The sequence below is a fragment of the Aulonocara sp. 'chitande type north' Nkhata Bay genome, linkage group LG20, assembly GCF_057382095.1.
Source record: "Aulonocara sp. 'chitande type north' Nkhata Bay isolate Kocher_YH1m ecotype deep benthic linkage group LG20, A_spYH_male_GT1.1, whole genome shotgun sequence".
In the NCBI taxonomy this organism is placed as follows: Eukaryota; Metazoa; Chordata; class Actinopteri; order Cichliformes; family Cichlidae; genus Aulonocara; species Aulonocara sp. 'chitande type north' Nkhata Bay.
The window spans coordinates 17,918,771-17,936,194 of NC_141363.1; the positions used below are offsets into that span (position 1 = coordinate 17,918,771).

General features: G+C 40.4%; 1 protein-coding gene and 1 long non-coding RNA gene across 8 annotated transcripts in view; one reads left to right on the forward strand and one right to left on the reverse strand.

The window, feature by feature from the left end:
- The window catches only part of myt1b (myelin transcription factor 1b), a 138,783-nt gene that overhangs the window by 98,366 nt on the left and 22,993 nt on the right, over window positions 1-17,424 (reverse strand). The gene's annotated exons all lie outside the window — the stretch shown is intronic.
- On the forward strand, window positions 13,359-15,040 carry LOC147305406 (uncharacterized). The gene is made up of 3 exons (XR_015126635.1): window positions 13,359-14,535; window positions 14,610-14,754; window positions 14,837-15,040. It is a non-coding gene; the product is annotated as an uncharacterized LOC147305406 (long non-coding RNA).

Consider the following 17,424-nt stretch of genomic DNA (forward strand, 5'->3'; position numbering starts at 1 on the left):
TGGAAAGAATAGCCATGTTTTCATTAAAATAGCTTAAACAGTTACTGGGAAGCTCTGCATTAACACAGTTCACAATGTGCTTAATATTAGTGTAGCCCTAAAGTTAACACCTATGTTTTAACAAAACTACAAAAGAAAAATCCATTTAAGGAATATAAACGACATCATAAAAGATCATATCTCTGATCTGAAGATTATCCAGGTGGGATTTAACATGTGTACTTGTATGCATGCCTGTGTCAGACTAACCACTTTGGCTTATGCATCAGATGTAGACTAACGGCAGGTACAAACAAAGCCACATGGGTAGAGAGGCGTGTGGCGCATCCTTGAGCAGGCAGAACCGACGTGGCAAATGAATTTGGAGGGGCGTAATAAGGGATGGCGCTGGGCTCCGGCCTGATTTCACAGCCACATCGTTAGGGTGAAGCAGCCCCAACCCCTGAATGAACACATGGCCACCGGCACGTACGCACACACACACGCTTACACGCCGCTCAGCGCAACGGCCCTCGGAAAGACGATCAAGGTCAGTCGTCACGGCTCAGTCTAACGAGAGGTGACAGGTAAGAAAAGACACTCCAGACTTTACCCATTAAACTTACATTTTTAGTTAGTGTTTGTGTGTTTCATTGTGTGCGTGCATGTGTTTTTGAATCACAATCCAATCAGTGCGGGGCAGATACTGTATGCACGCACATACACACAATACCCTCACTGTGACCTTCATGTACTTCCTGGCAGGCAGGTGTTAAGGCTGTAGGGGCTGAGTTGAGTGGCCAACAGGAGATGGTACTACGTTATTTATCAGCATATTCAGGCATCACAAATGACTCTGATCGCTGCAGGTAACTGAACACACACACACACACACAGAAACGCAGAGGCTTTAGCTGTGTTTCCATGTGCCATGTGATTTGTTCAATAATTCAGTAAAATTACATGTATTCATCTCTTTCTGAGGCCACAAAGTATGTCAGAGTGATCTTGACATTTATTAATAGTGTGTTATTATTAAATGGAAGGAACAATGGGCTTTGGGGAAATTTTCATTCTTCCTTTCCAACAGGCTTGCTCCCAGCAGGAGAAAAGAGAGGCAAAGTAAGGCTACCCTGCAAGATATCAAGCCTGCAAACCGACACTAGTGGTGTGCTTTTACCTGCTAAATGTTTTCCTGGTGCTTGTTCATATTAGATTAAACTTTAGGAAAGCTTATGTGGTTGCTGTTTAGGGCTTGTAGTTTTGGTTTGTGTGGGCAGGATTTTTATCAAAGGACAGCAGTCATCTCATTTCAGCTGGACTTTAAACGCTTTAGCTGATTTTGTGGACATATGTAAAGCTGTGCCTCAGCAGACACGTTTTGCAGCTTTCTGTCTCACAAATAAGACAGATACACTCCGGTTATGATCAATCCAGGCTTCATCTTGGAAGATCGCATTCATAGATGGCACTTTGTTCTCTAGTTCATCTGATTTTAATTTATTAATTGTTTGAAAGAACAAACCACACTCTCTTACAAAAGATATTTTCCTCTGATGATGGCTGCCATTAAAAAACATTTTGACAAATTCAATAGGGATGAATAAAATGAATCATGGTGTATTTTCAGTGGGTTAGCATTAAGTGTAAAACTCCAGTTCTGAAGCAAAGGCAGGAGTGCAGTTTCTCTTACGGCTTACAAAAGTAAGTCAGTCCCATGGTTCCTGTGATAAAAACGTAAACCAGGGGCGATTCTAGGATCAGAGCTTTGGGGGTGCTGAGCACCCAGAGAGCTGCCCAGCCAGGCAAGATAAACTTTACACGTCACGATGAGACGTCTTCCCCGTCTCTGTCAGTCCCTGCATTCTTAAATGTCTCCAGTCGTCCCGAGTTGTCTCTGAATGTCTCCTTGGTGCATTTAAACCCCTGTTCCTCCCTGTCCTCGTCGTCTGTTATCTTCGTCTCTGCTATCGGTCATCATAATTTTACCATCTCTGTGCAAGTCTGCAAATTTCTTTATTAAATCATAAGATTCTTAAATTCATCACGTCTCTCTGTACCTGGGTCCTCGTCACAAAACATGACATCACTGTTTTGCACATTTAAACACAATTTAATCCCCACATTTGTGAAAGACATGCAAAACACTTTTTTGAAAAGTCTGCAACAAAACCATCAAATCTGATAAAGGTTATTTAAATGCTGCAAAAGAAGAATGTGTTGGAATTAAAAAAAATACATATTCTAACCTTAATTACTGGGGGAGAATAATGAATGATGCTCATAGTGAGTAAAAAGTAAACTGACTGCATTTTTTGGATACATACAAAAACACTCCCAAAACAGCATCAATTATTACAAATAAATGACGGGGCTGTGGCTCCCCACACCCTCTAACAGGTCATTACATGTAGGAACCTTTTAAAAACAAGCGCGTTCATGCTCACAGGTGTACACACAGGTGCTCACACACACAAACTACACCCTTTTTGGCTCCTACCTTAAAGCACACTGTGCTGATTTATGAGTTTCATGCTTTCATAGTGGTACTTGGGAGAGCTTGACATTTTATCAGGTGGTACACACTGTAAAAAGTTTGAGAAGCACTGATAAGTGTATGTGTGCTTTTGGAAAACATTTAAAGTTGCAGTACAGAATCTTTGAAACAAGCTAGCTTAAAACATTTTTAGAATATAAACAGAGCACTCTGCTTCTCTTTACAGCTCCTCACTCCACCAGGGCACCGTTTGGCACTTTCTGATAGGGTGCAAATGTGATGTATGTACTGCGGCAGTCATACAGACAACTGGACGGTCCAAAAGTTGGCCTACCTATTACTGGCTGAGATTTTAGTAGAGTTCTGGCTGAACCACATAAAAATATATCATTAATTTTAATCTCCCCAATCAATTATAATGTTATGTTGGAATGTTGTTAAAGAGGGTCAAAAATGTTTCAACCCAGTTTGTTTTGCAGATTCTGTATAGCAGCTTTAATATAGGGAGAACACAACTTCCAGATTGTGTGAGTAAAATCAGGTTTGTTCTCTTTGTCAGTTTAACAGTTTCTGTTGTGCCTGTCACTATTCCCTGCCTGTTTTCTTACCTGGTTCTTCCTGACCTTGTACTTTCTCCTCACGTTCCCCTCTTTCCTCTCTCCTTCTTTGGACTGACAATCATACACAAATAGATTGTATTCAATTAGATGAAAAATTAAATTAATATGAAAAAATACTATTAAGATCACTAACAAAAAGTCCTCTCTCAGTGTACTTTCAACCAAAAGGCAAATAACCAAACCACATGAACATCTAATAAAATATCTAAATATTGAAACACTGATCCAATATTATTCCTGATTCACAGGTCATTTGATTTTACACTTTTACCTGAATGTGGCTCCTTTTTTTGAAAAAAACTTTCTTATATCCATTATGAACCTGGCTGTCTCTCTGTACACACACACACACACACACACACACACACACACACACACACAACAGGTGTTCTAAGGTTAGCACCCCCCAAAATGGGCTAAAATCGCCCCTGACGTAAACCCAACATAGCAGCATTAAAAGCTACGTTTATAACCAGGCACAGTGAAAAGGGTTGTGGAATGCAGTCTGCTAACCAAGCTGGATAGCATTAACCCTCCACATTCAGATATGGCCATTTCCAGCTCCAAAAGAAGTTGAAAACCACTAGGTGATGTCATGTTGTATATGATCATCTTTTATATACAGTATATGTTCCGGAGAAGGAAATAATGCTCAGCTTCATACAAGCCATGTTATGTGATTTCTGAGCTGAAGGGATAAATGAAGAGGACAGAGTTGAACTACATTTTCTGGTGAAACACAACATCAGCAGGAGGTATTGATGAGGTGAATTATATTTTTCTTAAGCCAATGGGGTAAAAAACTGAAAGACAAAAATATTTTTTCACAGGTTTCTTTTTGTGAACTTTAGATGTACAAGGGTCAGAAGAAGGCAGACAGCACATGGAAAGGTGGACGGTTGTGAATGATACAAAATCAAACTCAACCTGCTCTGTCTCATGCAGGCAGCTCATTTAATCTTTCATGTTTTTATTATTGACCATACATTTACATGAAGTTTGCCATTTTTACTGGTAAGACTTTTCGTAATGCTTTCTCTCTTAGCACTCACATGTTTTAAAGTAATTTATTCTCGTGTTAAGTGAGAGAACTGTGAGCAGAGATCATTACTAATGTGTTTTTTGTTTTGTTTTTTGACTTCATGGACAAAAACAGGTATTACGTCCTCTGAATCTGCTGGATATTTTCTTCTCGGTGCACAACTATGGGTCTTTGTATTAACTGTACCCATGCCCCTCGTAAATGTGCTTTAAGGTATTGTGATATATTTGTGTGTACCTTAATGACAGGACTGCATGCAATCAAAATACCTATATTTTGATTGCATGAAATACCTTTATGAGAGAAAAGATGCCTTCTACCAGATTTAACTACAGGGAGTGCAGAATTATTAGGCAAGTTGTATTTTTGAGGAATAATTTTATTATTGAACAACAACCATGTTTTCAATGAACCCAAAAAACTCATTAATATCAAAGCTGAATGTTTTTGGAAGTAGTTTTTAGTTTGTTTTTAGTTTTAGCTATTTTAGGGGGATATCTGTGTGTGCAAGTGACTATTACTGTGCATAATTATTAGGCAACTTAACAAAAAACAAATATATACCCATTTCAATTATTTATTTTTACCAGTGAAACCAATATAACATCTCCACATTGACAAATATACATTTCTGACATTCAAAAAGCAAAACAAAAGCAAATCAGCGACCAATATAGCCACCTTTCTTTGCAAGGACACTCAAAAGCCTGCCATCCATGGATTCTGTCAGTGTTTTGATCTGTTCACCATCAACATTGCATGCAGCAGTAACCACAGCCTCCCAAACACTGTTCAGAGAGGTGTACTGTTTTCCCTCCTTGTAAATCTCACATGTCATTAGTTTTTCTTCTTTTATACCCTTTCTTGCCAGCCACGCTGTGGAGTACTTGGACGCGTGTGATGGAGCATTGTCCTGCATGAAAATCATGTTTTTCTTGAAGGATGCAGACTTCTTCCTGTACCACTGCTTGAAGAAGGTGTCTTCCAGAAACTGGCAGTAGGACTGGGAGTTGAGCTTGACTCCATCCTCAACCCGAAAAGGCCCCACAAGCTCATCTTTGATGATACCAGCCCAAACCAGTACTCCACCTCCACCTTGCTGGCGTCTGAGTCGGACTGGAGCTCTCTGCCCTTTACCAATCCAGCCACGGGCCCATCCATCTGGCCCATCAAGACTCACTCTCATTTCATCAGTCCATAAAACCTTAGAAAAACCAGTCTTGAGATATTTCTTGGCCCAGTCTTGACGTTTCAACTTGTATGTCTTGTTCAGTGGTGGTCGTCTTTCAGCCTTTCTTACCTTGGCCATGTCTCTGAGACCACACCCCTTCTCATTACAGTGTTGCACATCACCTAATATGCTTAATTGGTAGTAGGCTTTCGAGCCTATACAGCTTGGAGTGAGACAACATGCATGAAGAGGATGATGTGGACAAAATACTCATTTGCCTAATAATTCTGCACTCCCTGTATATGTTGTTATCCATATGTATGAGCTATGAAAAATAACATAAGCTATTAAATATAAAGTACATCTATAGATACTTAATTAGAACAATATCATCGAATACACCAATACTTAGCTTAAAACCCCTCTGACCTCACTCCCACCCTGTAAAACTATACATACACACACCCCATTTAATAACCAAACTACCGCATGAACACAATATAAAGATAAAGGTAAAATTGCTGCCGGTGATTCATATTGACCAGACTGATTTCTATTGCGATGTGAGAGGTTGGTTAATGGCTTAATGTTCTTAAATGAAAAGGAGAGTTGCTTGGATCTTTAAAAGGTGGCGGTACAGTACTGTGAAGGACTTTAAAGACAAGAAGTGTGTTGTGATTATCAGTCTGCATCCCTGCATCCTTTTTTTAGAGTTTAGAGATCTTAATGGGGTGGTAGTTCGATCCCTGGACTGAATGCCAAGTGAAAATGGAGTGTAAATGTGTGTAAATGTTAGTTAGATAGCACTGCTCGCATGGGTGTGAATGGGTGACTGAGGCATATAAAGCATGTTGAGCGTTCAAGTATAAAAGCAAGTCCATTTAAAATGTGCCAATGCTAGCATGCTGACTAATATTTCTTTTGTTAGACGTATTTAAGCAATGCACATTTAAGCAGATTATACTTTCCCAAGTAAAAGGCAACGAAAAGAGTACCAAGGAGTAACTCGTGCCTCAGAAAAGTTGCAAAAAATTAATGAGAGCATAATGCAGAGAAGCTCACTGTATTTTATTACACTAAACACTAAATTTATTTTTGTTTTGCTTTACATAAATTAAGATGTTTCTATAATAAAATGATGTAGAAAACACTACAAATTTGCTGTATAAAAATTCAGCAGTTTTCTAGATGAGTACCGTAACCCTGTTCATGTATAACCCCCAATGGTCCAAGCCTACACTCATGCATGTCAAGGAGTTGATATTATTGTAGTTTCATATTTTAATTTAACTTTGAAGCTTTAAACTTTAAGCTATAAAGTGATTTGATTGTTTGGTTCAGACCCAGAGAGGTACAATAAATGATACGACAAAGTATCGCTGCAGTCGGATACCCTCCTGACCCCTTCATCAGTGAGTGAATTTCTAATATAGTAAAGTAAGCTTGGGTTATCTAGAGCTTGTTTATTTTTTGAGTCAGTCGGTCTCATCTGGTTATGATGGCAAGTTGTTCCTTACAGATTCATGAAAAGGCAGGCACAAAGACTTGGTCTGCATCCAGATGGCTAACCTTAAAGACAGCACACAGCAGCTGTCCTCTCTACCATAACTCTCGTGACGACTAGTAATACAGGACGCATCTGACATTTCTGGTGACAGCCTCGAGCTCAACGAAGAAGCAGGGGACGCTTGATAATCGCCACTGTGACACCATTAAGGCGACATTTAGAGACCTCCCTTAGACAGTTATCACAAGATAAAAGATCGTTTTATCTCAGAAGCTAACTCACACTGTAAAGCTGCCTCCGTTGTGGTCACTGGCTGTTTGCGGGCATCGCCAACTTCCCAATCAAGACATTGGCTTACACTTGCTATTTGTCTTTGTGAGCAATGCTTTCTCAGCAGAGCATTCCTGAGTGACTTCATCTATTCCTTTTACTCATACCTTACTCACATAGCATGCATCATCCTAGAATATGCTTGGTGTGCATGTTTGCATTGTGAGTCTACTGAGAGCGTTTGTTATGCGACTTTTTCACTTTAAAAACTGGAAAAATTCAACCAAGAATGATGACACAATATGCGGCGTCCTTGAGGCTCAGTGCACTATGCAAGCTGAAATCCAGTACAAAATCATCCCGTCTTTCTTCCTTCTTTTTTATAGACAGTCTAGTAAAGCAGGGATGCTATAAAAATAATATTAGAAAAATAATGAGAAGTGGTATGGAGGTTTTGAATGAGGCAATAATATAACTGGGGGTTTTTTTGTTTTCTTTTTTTTTTAACTAGAAGCAGCCCGAATGACTTTCTTGTCCTGTTAGTCTCTGTTGTAACATCATGTTCCCTGACTAAATGAAATTAAATCAATCACAACATGATCATCAGTTGGCTTAGTGTTTTCAGCCATCCACTTTTCAATTTCAAACTGAGCCTCAAACTGTATTAATAACTTATTAAGTTGGATAATTACATTACGGGCCATGCGTGCGTTTATATATGTGAGCACATCATCTTCTCTCCGATGGATTTGCCTGGCAAATCAAGTTAATCACAGCATTGAAAGCAATAATGAGTGTGGCATGCTACTCAACAAACTAACAAACCCATTAGGTAGTCTGCCTGTCTCTAAGTTGAAAACCTTATATTCATTAGACAGTAATTCAGAGCAGAAAATGAGATTGAGATCCTTGATGCAACAGAAAAACACATCCCCACCCCGAAGAGAAAAGGAAAACAAAACCAAAATGGCAGAGAGGAGATCGAAAAACAAATTTCTAATTTTGTCCATGAAGTGAAATAAGAGTTGATAATTAGTCTGGGGTAAGAGGAAGACGTTACAGACACAGCAGAATCAGTTTTCAATCCATTCCTCTAGCTGTCCAATTTAACACAGCTGCTGGAGCCTATAGTGCCCAGCAGTACTGTATGAGTTTATGTAACTCCAGGAAGCATGGGTGTGAAAAATGGTGTCGTGAATCCATTTTGCAGGTTTCTACACTTTGCTTTGGGGATTTAGCGCACTCCTCCAGCGTAATACATCACAATGATCAGCTTCATGCTGGTTCTTTCAGGTACGTGTGACAAAGGAGGCCATGTTAAAGTCACAATGGTGTTAAGCATCTCTATAAGTCTTTTTGAAAATGTTGTGTGCGTTTGGATAGCTCAGTCTTGGGGCACTCCATGAAATATGGGACAAATGTGATCACTTTGCTTGTGCGTGTGCATAAAATGTCATTTTTAAAAAAATGTCGGCATACTTTTTAAAAAGAAACAAAAGTTTCACACATGCACTGCACTTAGTACCCTAAGCTGTTCTACGAATTAGCCAGCAGATGTCCATGTGAGGATGCAAATATCACATGCCAGAGGACTCGATATTAACCGGTCTTTAACCTGTCAGCTGCATGAAGGTCCCGTGAATTAATGGACATATTGGTTTGTAAGTCCTCTCTGGAAGCCTCAACCTGGGCATTTTGCCCCTTGGCATGTTGCTCTTCAAACCTAGACACAACAAGCATGGGGTTGATTGAGGAGCCGGGGATACTGCATGATTATATGCTACCAACTGGTCAACTACAAAGCAGACAAAAGATGCCTCACTTTTCTGTGTATCATTCTCTAAATAGTCCCAAACTTTACAAACTGAACATCATGCTGTCTTAAATCCACAACCTTATCAACAGAGCTCAGGAAAATAATTACAGAGGGCAATTAACTAGTGGAATCCCTCCCTTAGATGGAATGTATATTCAAAAAGTATGCCCATCCTTTATATCGAGTACTCAAAAATGAACATATAAATATGTAAGTCAGTGTCAATGACATGGAAAGTTACCTGTATTTACAAACCTTTACATCAGATGTTAGAAATCAACAGCTGTCATCTCACCTCTCCACTCCATCACTTGCTCCACAGCACACAGCCCCCACCACCTCCCACATCTCCTCCATTTCCCACTCTGTCTTTTTAACTGTCAGTCCTTCTCTCCATCAGCCCACCTCCCCACTAGTAAACCTGCCAAGCCCTCTTGTCATTTGATTGTTCACCTACTGCATTTCTACGTCTTTGGGCTCTATATCGCAACTCTGCTTTACAGGCCAGCCGATAACGCACGCTGGAGAAGGTGAGATGCAGAGTTTGAGAAGAGAGTATTTTGCAGCAAAAGAGGAGTGTGGTGTGATGGTGGATTAAGAAGGAGACAGTAATGGCTGTAGGCTATGGTCACTTTTCAATTAATCCAAATGAAATGCAGTTAATTTTACAGGAGCTGTGAAGATTTGTACGGCAGTAAGATAACTGGACTTAAGGGAACTGAAACAAAGAAATAAATTACAACAACGGCAATAACCATCAGTGTTAATGTCAACGTAATGAGCACGATCCACATCACCATCAAATTACCTTGAAACGTATTCTGATGGAAAGATGGAAAGCAGTTTAAACATATTTAACCACTTCTCCAACACTGAATGGCTCAAATCTCTCTGTCTCTCTGAATTAACAGAGCAGCAGCAGCAACTTCAGTTTTCAATTCAATTTCAATGTATTATCTATTAATAATTTTATCACTTACATCTGATATTAAAATGATTCCTCATGGCCACAATCTGACCTGATGACAGTAACCTCAATATTTAGCTTAATAACTTCCATATTCCAGGTGCCGAGAAGACATGCTTTTGTTGACTGGGGCCTAATATTTTTTTTCCAATGATAAGCAAACATAGTTGCTGCTACTTTTTACATGGCTCGCTGAAGTTAGCTGGAAGAGGCAAATATTGGTGACCTGTGGTCACGCCGTGCTGATTCCATTCACAACTGAAGTGTTCTGGCTAAAATGATTGTAGTGAATAAGTGTGAATGAGTTCAAGAGGTCAGCTGGGTGAATGGTTCTTCTCAGACACCACAGATTTTGGGAACTTTTGGAATGTATTTGTATAATATATGTATCTTTAAATTCTGTGTTTTATTTTTGATGTTTGAGATAATTACATTTCACAAACAGCTATACAGATACTTTTGTTTATTTTGAATGTTACTATACTTTTTGCCTTCTCCAGTCAGAAGAAGCTTCATCTTTATTGTGCATCCATGCTCTGCCATCACTCTGACATTCTGTTTGACATTCAGGTAGCATAGCAACATGACAACATGCCCCTACAGCCTGGTGTGAGAATATAGATGCTTTTTGAAAAGGTTGACAAGAGAGAGAGTAAGTGAGAGAGGGGAGAGAAGAGATGAAGAAGAGAGGAAAGGAGGAGGAGCAGGAGGAAGAGGAGGGATGGAGTGTGTAAAGCCCTCCATAGATTTTCTTCTTCTCCTTTTCAACTAACCTCCAGAATCCCATTTGAAATTTAAAGCTCCTCTTTTTGTGTCTGAAAATACCTTTACACACACTTCCATAAATACTGCCCAAAGGGAGAAGACTTCAGTTCCCCCCTGCTGACTTGCATGGTTCAACAGGGATGAGCAATTATAATGGAACTCACATGTGTATATCAAACATAAATTATACGGCAAATATTTCATTCACTGTGCACACAAGCTATACTCTACTGTATATATGAATGCAGTAGAAAGCATAAATAAAACCTAAATTCCACACTTCATATTGATTTAATGTGGACAAGCAGGAAAATATAAATGAATGATTTCTATTGTAAATTGTGGTGAAGAAACAGAGCACACATAAAACATGAAGCACTGGTCAGGGGGTTATGTAAATGCAGTTTTTCTTCTCAAGCACAGAATTTCAATTCATAATTCATAAAGATTAAAGCCAAATTTCAAATGAGGCAGTGCCCCCTTCGATTGGTAGAAATACAATAGCCCAAAGAGCTTCTCATTTCTCCATGATTAGACAGAGACCAGATCCTGTCCCTGGTGACCAAATCAATACATCTCCTGATTTCATCCTGCCCGTTAGCCTCCAGTAGCTTGAAGGAAAATAAGATCAGGTATGGAATATCAAGGTCTCCAACCACAGGCACAAGCCCTATCTTCTCCTCATCACAACTACTGTTACATTACTATTCTATTATTCCGATTATGTTTTCACATACTTTAATGGATTTATTTTCTCCTTTAAAGCAATATACAGTTTTGTATATTCAGACTATGCAATTAAAGAAGTAATCATGCGGCCTAAATGAAAGATCATTAGCAACATATATCTGCATCCTGGCCAATGGATCATATCGGATAACAGTTGACGATGGATTATGGGGGGGACACCACAGATACACACACACACAAATTGGCCCCGCCACGTCGATTTCTTGGAGCCAGAGAAGACCGTCAACAGGGTGGATTACTAAGATATCGGGCTTGATGAGCCAGAGACACAGAAACCTGCTCATTAGCGATAGGTTTAAAACAATTTCAGTTTAATTTGAGTCACAAAAACTGAAGAAAAACCCTTGAGATGAGCAGCTCTGTCATTGCCATCTTGGCTTTTTGAAGCTGGATGTGAAAAGCAAGGGGTTCTAAATTTGGAACTGTACGCTAATTGGCTGATGACTTATCATGATCATCATAATGATTATATGCTGGATAATCCTCATTGGCAAGATTTGCAACATGATATGACCCAAAATGAGTGACTGAGCCCCTCAGCATGTATGTAAAGTGTTTACAGAGTTCAGGGCCAAGGGTTGTCTTCCCTTCTAGACTTCTAGAATTGGAAATCTTTTGTCTGAAGGCATGTTTAAGGCATCCTATGGGCTTTTCAGACCCACAGGTTGCATCTGTCTTTTATATTGTTATATGTTCTGAACCAGCCTCAAAGTGACCATTCCAACAACAGTAGTTTTGGGCACTGCAAACTGGACTAAACCCCAATAGAATAGAATAAATAAAAAGCAGAAAAATGCTCAGAGGAATATTATGCAAACTGTTACTGCAACACAGTTATCTAACAGCAATTTCCAACCAAAGATGCTGCCTTAAACTAATCTAAATTTTAACATCAGCCTTGTCATAGATCATAGACCCTGATTACAATCTACACTCCAAAGATACAGTACACTTTTCACTTTAAAACTGACTCAGGCCTATACTGACTGTAAACCCATTAATGGCTTTCCGGCCAAACTTTAAGATTAAAAAAAATTTCAAAGGCCACAAAAAGTGTCTCATCTTCCCAGAAAGGAACAGCAGGCCACTCCAGACTTTATCACTGACTCCATGATGCAATTAGCCATCATGGTGGTGCAGCTGTGGTTCTGCTGATTGTATTAGAGAATCAGTGATGTCTTTCTGGACAAAACCCCAGAGATTCAGAGAGGGACGCTCACACAGCACTAAAACACAATAAAGAAGAGTGGCAAAGCCCACAGCTCTCTGTGGGTCTGCTCTTGTTTGGACTAACCCTGAAAAATGAGAAGGGGTTTTTTTGTTGTTGTTGTTCTGCTGGGTTTTTGTGTGTGGGCACGTGGTTTTTTTTTTCTTCTTTTTTTTTGGGGGGGGGGGGGGGACACAGGGAGAAACCGATAGTTAGCTCCAAACAATACACATACTCACGCACCACTGCACACGCAAAACTTCCAGAAGGATGCAGGCAACTGCTGGAAGGAAGGCCCCGGGGTGACGTGACTTTTGACATGAACAGCAACATATCATACCCCCAAACAGACACACACAGATCAAGCGTCACCATCACCATCCTCACCCACCCCTGGGGGACAGTGAAACAGGCAGGCAAGGGAGATAAGACATCCTTGCCTTTACCCCACCACCTTTCAGTTTCACCCCTCCAATGTCCCTTTTCCCTGAATGCCTGCCCCAAGTAGACAGCCAGTGTGTGTGCACACACACATGCTATCTGATCAATCTGTGGCAGTGACACACACAGAGGTAAAACCCATTAAGGGCCCTGAAAGCCACTCGATCTAGGGACAGCAGACCTCCCTCAGAGAGGCAACAGCTAAGTTTTTACAACAATGGGGTTAGAGTAATTAGAATGGCATTTTCCTTCTGGAGGAAATGCAGGGGGGGAGGGGGGGAGTAAAGAACAGAGAGGCGGGAGGAAGATGTAGAGTGACAAAGAGAGTGGCAGCAGAGTTGCACTGTAAGATAGTTGGAGAGGAAGACAGAGAAAGAAAAGGTTCCCCCAGAGTCCAGCTATAACCCAGTCTATTCACTGCAGAAGTTGTAAAGATGGAGGAACAATCAAGGTGGAGATAAAATGAAAAGATGGCTGGAGGGAAGGGAAAGATCACTCTGCGGTCATGACATGTGAGAGGGAAGGTTTACTGCTGCAGAGCAGTTAGGCATTAGAATATTAGATCAGAGTGAGAGCTCTTGAGGTTCAACAAAGGGTCTCATCCATCAATATCCCCCTTAAAGTGAAGCCTTTAAAGATGCTGCTGAAACAAAGAACTAGCTAATTTGGCAACATCTTCAAATTTCACTTATAATTACACAGGGTAAATTGTAAATGTATTCTTATACACCCTGGATTTTGCTGTGCTTAAAATCCCCCTCTGTCCCTATTTGTTCCCACTCAATGTGACCAGGAGCCTAAGATCAGATCTAATTACAGAAGTCAATCTCTGTGTTGTCAGCAGGATGAGGCTCAGATTAGGACTGGACCATATGGCTTCTTGGGGCAACTGAAGCTTCCATGTAACACTGTGTGGTGACGTTAAATACACACACACATACTTACACATACTTGCAGGAACTTTGGCTTACTCATACCACATGAAGAGAAGTGAGTTAACCCTGCTGTCAGACCAATATGTCCAAGAGATGATGCCATTAGAAGGGATTTTAAATTGACATACTTTTTTATTTGAGTTTATTACGAGTTCATATATGATCTAATGTAATGGGATAAATATGAATATGAAATATAGATTTCGTATGCCACTTTTAAGTTAAAAGACAGGGAATCAATCTTGCCAGTGTGTAATCTAGTTTACCTTATTAAAGCTGCACTAAGTCACATTTTTATGGATACTGTGAACACCATCACTTGCAGTGGAAAAAAGCTTTTTAGCATCCTGGTTTTTAAGAGTTTCTTGCCCAGCTTTGCTGTTTTGGTTCACTGTCACTGTCATGGTCCGTGGTCCTGTGTCTGTGGAATGCGTGATGCTTGGGTAGCCACACCCCCGGGCTGGGCCATCACCAGCACACCTGCTCTCCATCCCGGTGATTACACGGAGATCCACTTAATCCGGCGCTGACGGATGCTCCACGCCAGTCCGTAGTCATCCCCACAGTGGTAACCAGACTTCCACGAAAAGTGTGCATTCTCTTCTGCTTGGAACTTTGTTTAACCTGCCTACTTCTGTCCAGGTTTCTACTCGGCGTCTGCTACCTGCCTGTCCTCCGGCTCAACTGGATCTCGCGGTGCTCACCTGGCCCACTCGCCATTCCACGGACTTCCTGCCCCCACGGACTGCCACACTTCCCTCCCGAGCTCCCACGGTTCCGTTCTATCGTAAGCCCCTACTCTAACTCAGTCCTGATATGTTCTCCCCGCTTCCTGGCTCCCTAGTAATCATCTCCCCTTTCTATTGCAGCCCCCCGCCGTCCCGATCCCGGCTTCCTCGTGTCATTGTTTCCCCGGATTTTTAGTTTCTGTTTTGCTCTCTACTTTCCCCGGGTCGCCTTTCGTTGTTTTAATAAAGTGTCTTTTTGTTAGCTCGGAGTCTGCGCCTGGATCCTTTCGTGCCCGCGCACCACGGCGCATGACAGTCACCAGTCTTATCATCATCCTTTTGGACAGCAAATCCCAAACACTTAGGAATGCACTGTACATTACTGTTCAAACAAACCAGACATATAAAATCTGCTACTAGTTTGTCCATTAATTCCTTAAATAATGACAGAAAAGCAAAATAAAGGCTAAGAGAGCAAATGGTAATCAAATAGCCAACATGAGGACATAAGCAAGACTACTAATTAATTCTAATTATCTTCTGTACTTCCTCAGCAAGTAAATATACTACAATCACAGCTTTAATAAAATTAGATCATGTTTGCATGGACAGTATGAAAACACATGCAGGGCCTTAAACCTACATTCTTCTAATGGCCAGCAGAGGGAGACTCTTTTGGTTTCAGAAAAAGTCCCAAGTTAGAAATCTATGGTAAAATGACTCTAAGACTTTACTAAACACTTTCCTGAATAAATCAATACAACACAGGGGTTTGTATTGTTAGTCTCACCACTTTTTTTTTAAACATTCTGCATTTACATTGTTACTTTTTACCTGGTGTCATGAAAGCATAGTTTCTACTTTCAAAGACTGTTGAAATAGAAAAACTATCTTTGATATGATGGCAAAAAGCTGCTTCCACGTGCAATTGTGGTTCAGTTAGATTGACTTGTAAATTAAGAAACAGTTTTCATGTTATTCTCAAAAAAATAAAACAAATAAATACTTGTTAGCGTAGATCACCCCGTGCGTGGGGCTGGACGGCGCTAACGCGTTAACGAGCTAACCGTGCTAACACATTGACGCCGTGCAGCCCCACGCACGGGGCGATCTGTACTAACTTGCTAATGGAGATTTGCCACGTTAATGCGGTTATGTCGTTAACGTCATTTTGACGAGATTAACGCTGACAGCACTAGTTTATATGCATAAATTATGTCTTGTTTGAATTTATGTGTCATGGTGCAAGAGGTCAACAGTTTGAGTCTCTCTCACTGGGGTGACTTTCTTTTCTCTCCATCATTAAAGTTATTTTTTTTTTTCATTTTGTTTCAATCAATAAAAGAATTAAAGGAAACAAACACCTCTCGCTAAAAAATCCCCCCAAAATACATTGAGGCAAAGCTCTAGAGGAACATCCAACAGAGACTTAGGCTGTGTCTGGAATGTCTGCCCAACTTTCATTTTAGAACTGTTTTTCAACCAAGACTCGGGATCAAGAAAACACGGCCAGTCAACCCACAAAATTGTTTTATTTTTGACAAAGTTCCCACTGGTCCCCCTGTGCCGTTCTGATTTTAAAAGTCCTTGAATTGTCCCTTTCATATTCTCAGCCTAAAGACACAGAGAACCTAGTCAGATGTATTTGTTAGTAAAGTCAGTCTGTGATTATATCAAAATATATGTCCACAAGTCACTAACCTTTCAATAAGTCTGCTAAGTCTAGACAGCCTTGAAAGTGCCCGGGCAGATCTTTTTTTCCCTGCAGGTTCAACTTGTTGTTGATTGTGTTTACACCTGGCTACGCACAGAACAACAGTTTGCTTGTTTAAAACTGCAGTCCAACTGATAAATCATCTCCTTTGGCAAAAAGATACAGCAAGCCAGAAACATTGTTTTGCAGGAAAACTTAGTGGCATAAATAATGAGTAAACCCTGGCTACGCCTGTTTGGCCCTGCAGTTGCAGCAAGGCTAATTAGTCCTTAAGGGAGAAAAACACATTTTGAGAAGAAAATGAATGATCCTGAACTAATAAAATGCAGTGATAACAGAATGGGAAAAACCTAGAGTGAAATGATCAAAACAACAAAAGACTGATGCAACAGTGGTTAATGCACTTCACAGAGTGCGCGTGAGAGAGAGAGGGCTAGAGAGAGAAAACAAAAGAAAGGCAAAGTCTTCTTCATTTGCTGGATGTGTGTTATTGACGGGCAGTGTTAGTGTCAAAGAGGAAACAGACGCAAAGAGAAACAGATGCAGAGAGGAAAGAAAGGGAATTCAGATCAATAATGGGAGAGGGGTCACCGACTCTCTGATACACACACAGTCCCACTAATCATGTCTTTAGGGCCTGGAAAAGAAATATGATCTTATGTTGCCACTCGAGTTTTTAAACAAAGTGATAACTGTCACTCATACTTATGCACAGAGATTTATTTGTGCTCATATTTGAGGTGTAACCTACAAATTGTTTTTCTCATTCATTTTTTCCCCATTCTGTTGTTTTATTGTAAGCAAGCACACAAATTAGTTCACACGTATAGCAGTTAGTGAAGACACTGCCATTCAGGTTAGAAGCTTAGTACAGTGCTGCAGTTTCTCTAATGGTCACTTGAGCCTGGCTTGAAAAGTGGCCCATAGAGTGCCATATTAAAATATAATCTTACACAACTAGCACGTATGCAGTCTGGAACAAAAAATGTTTTGTTCTACATGGATGGTTTTCCCT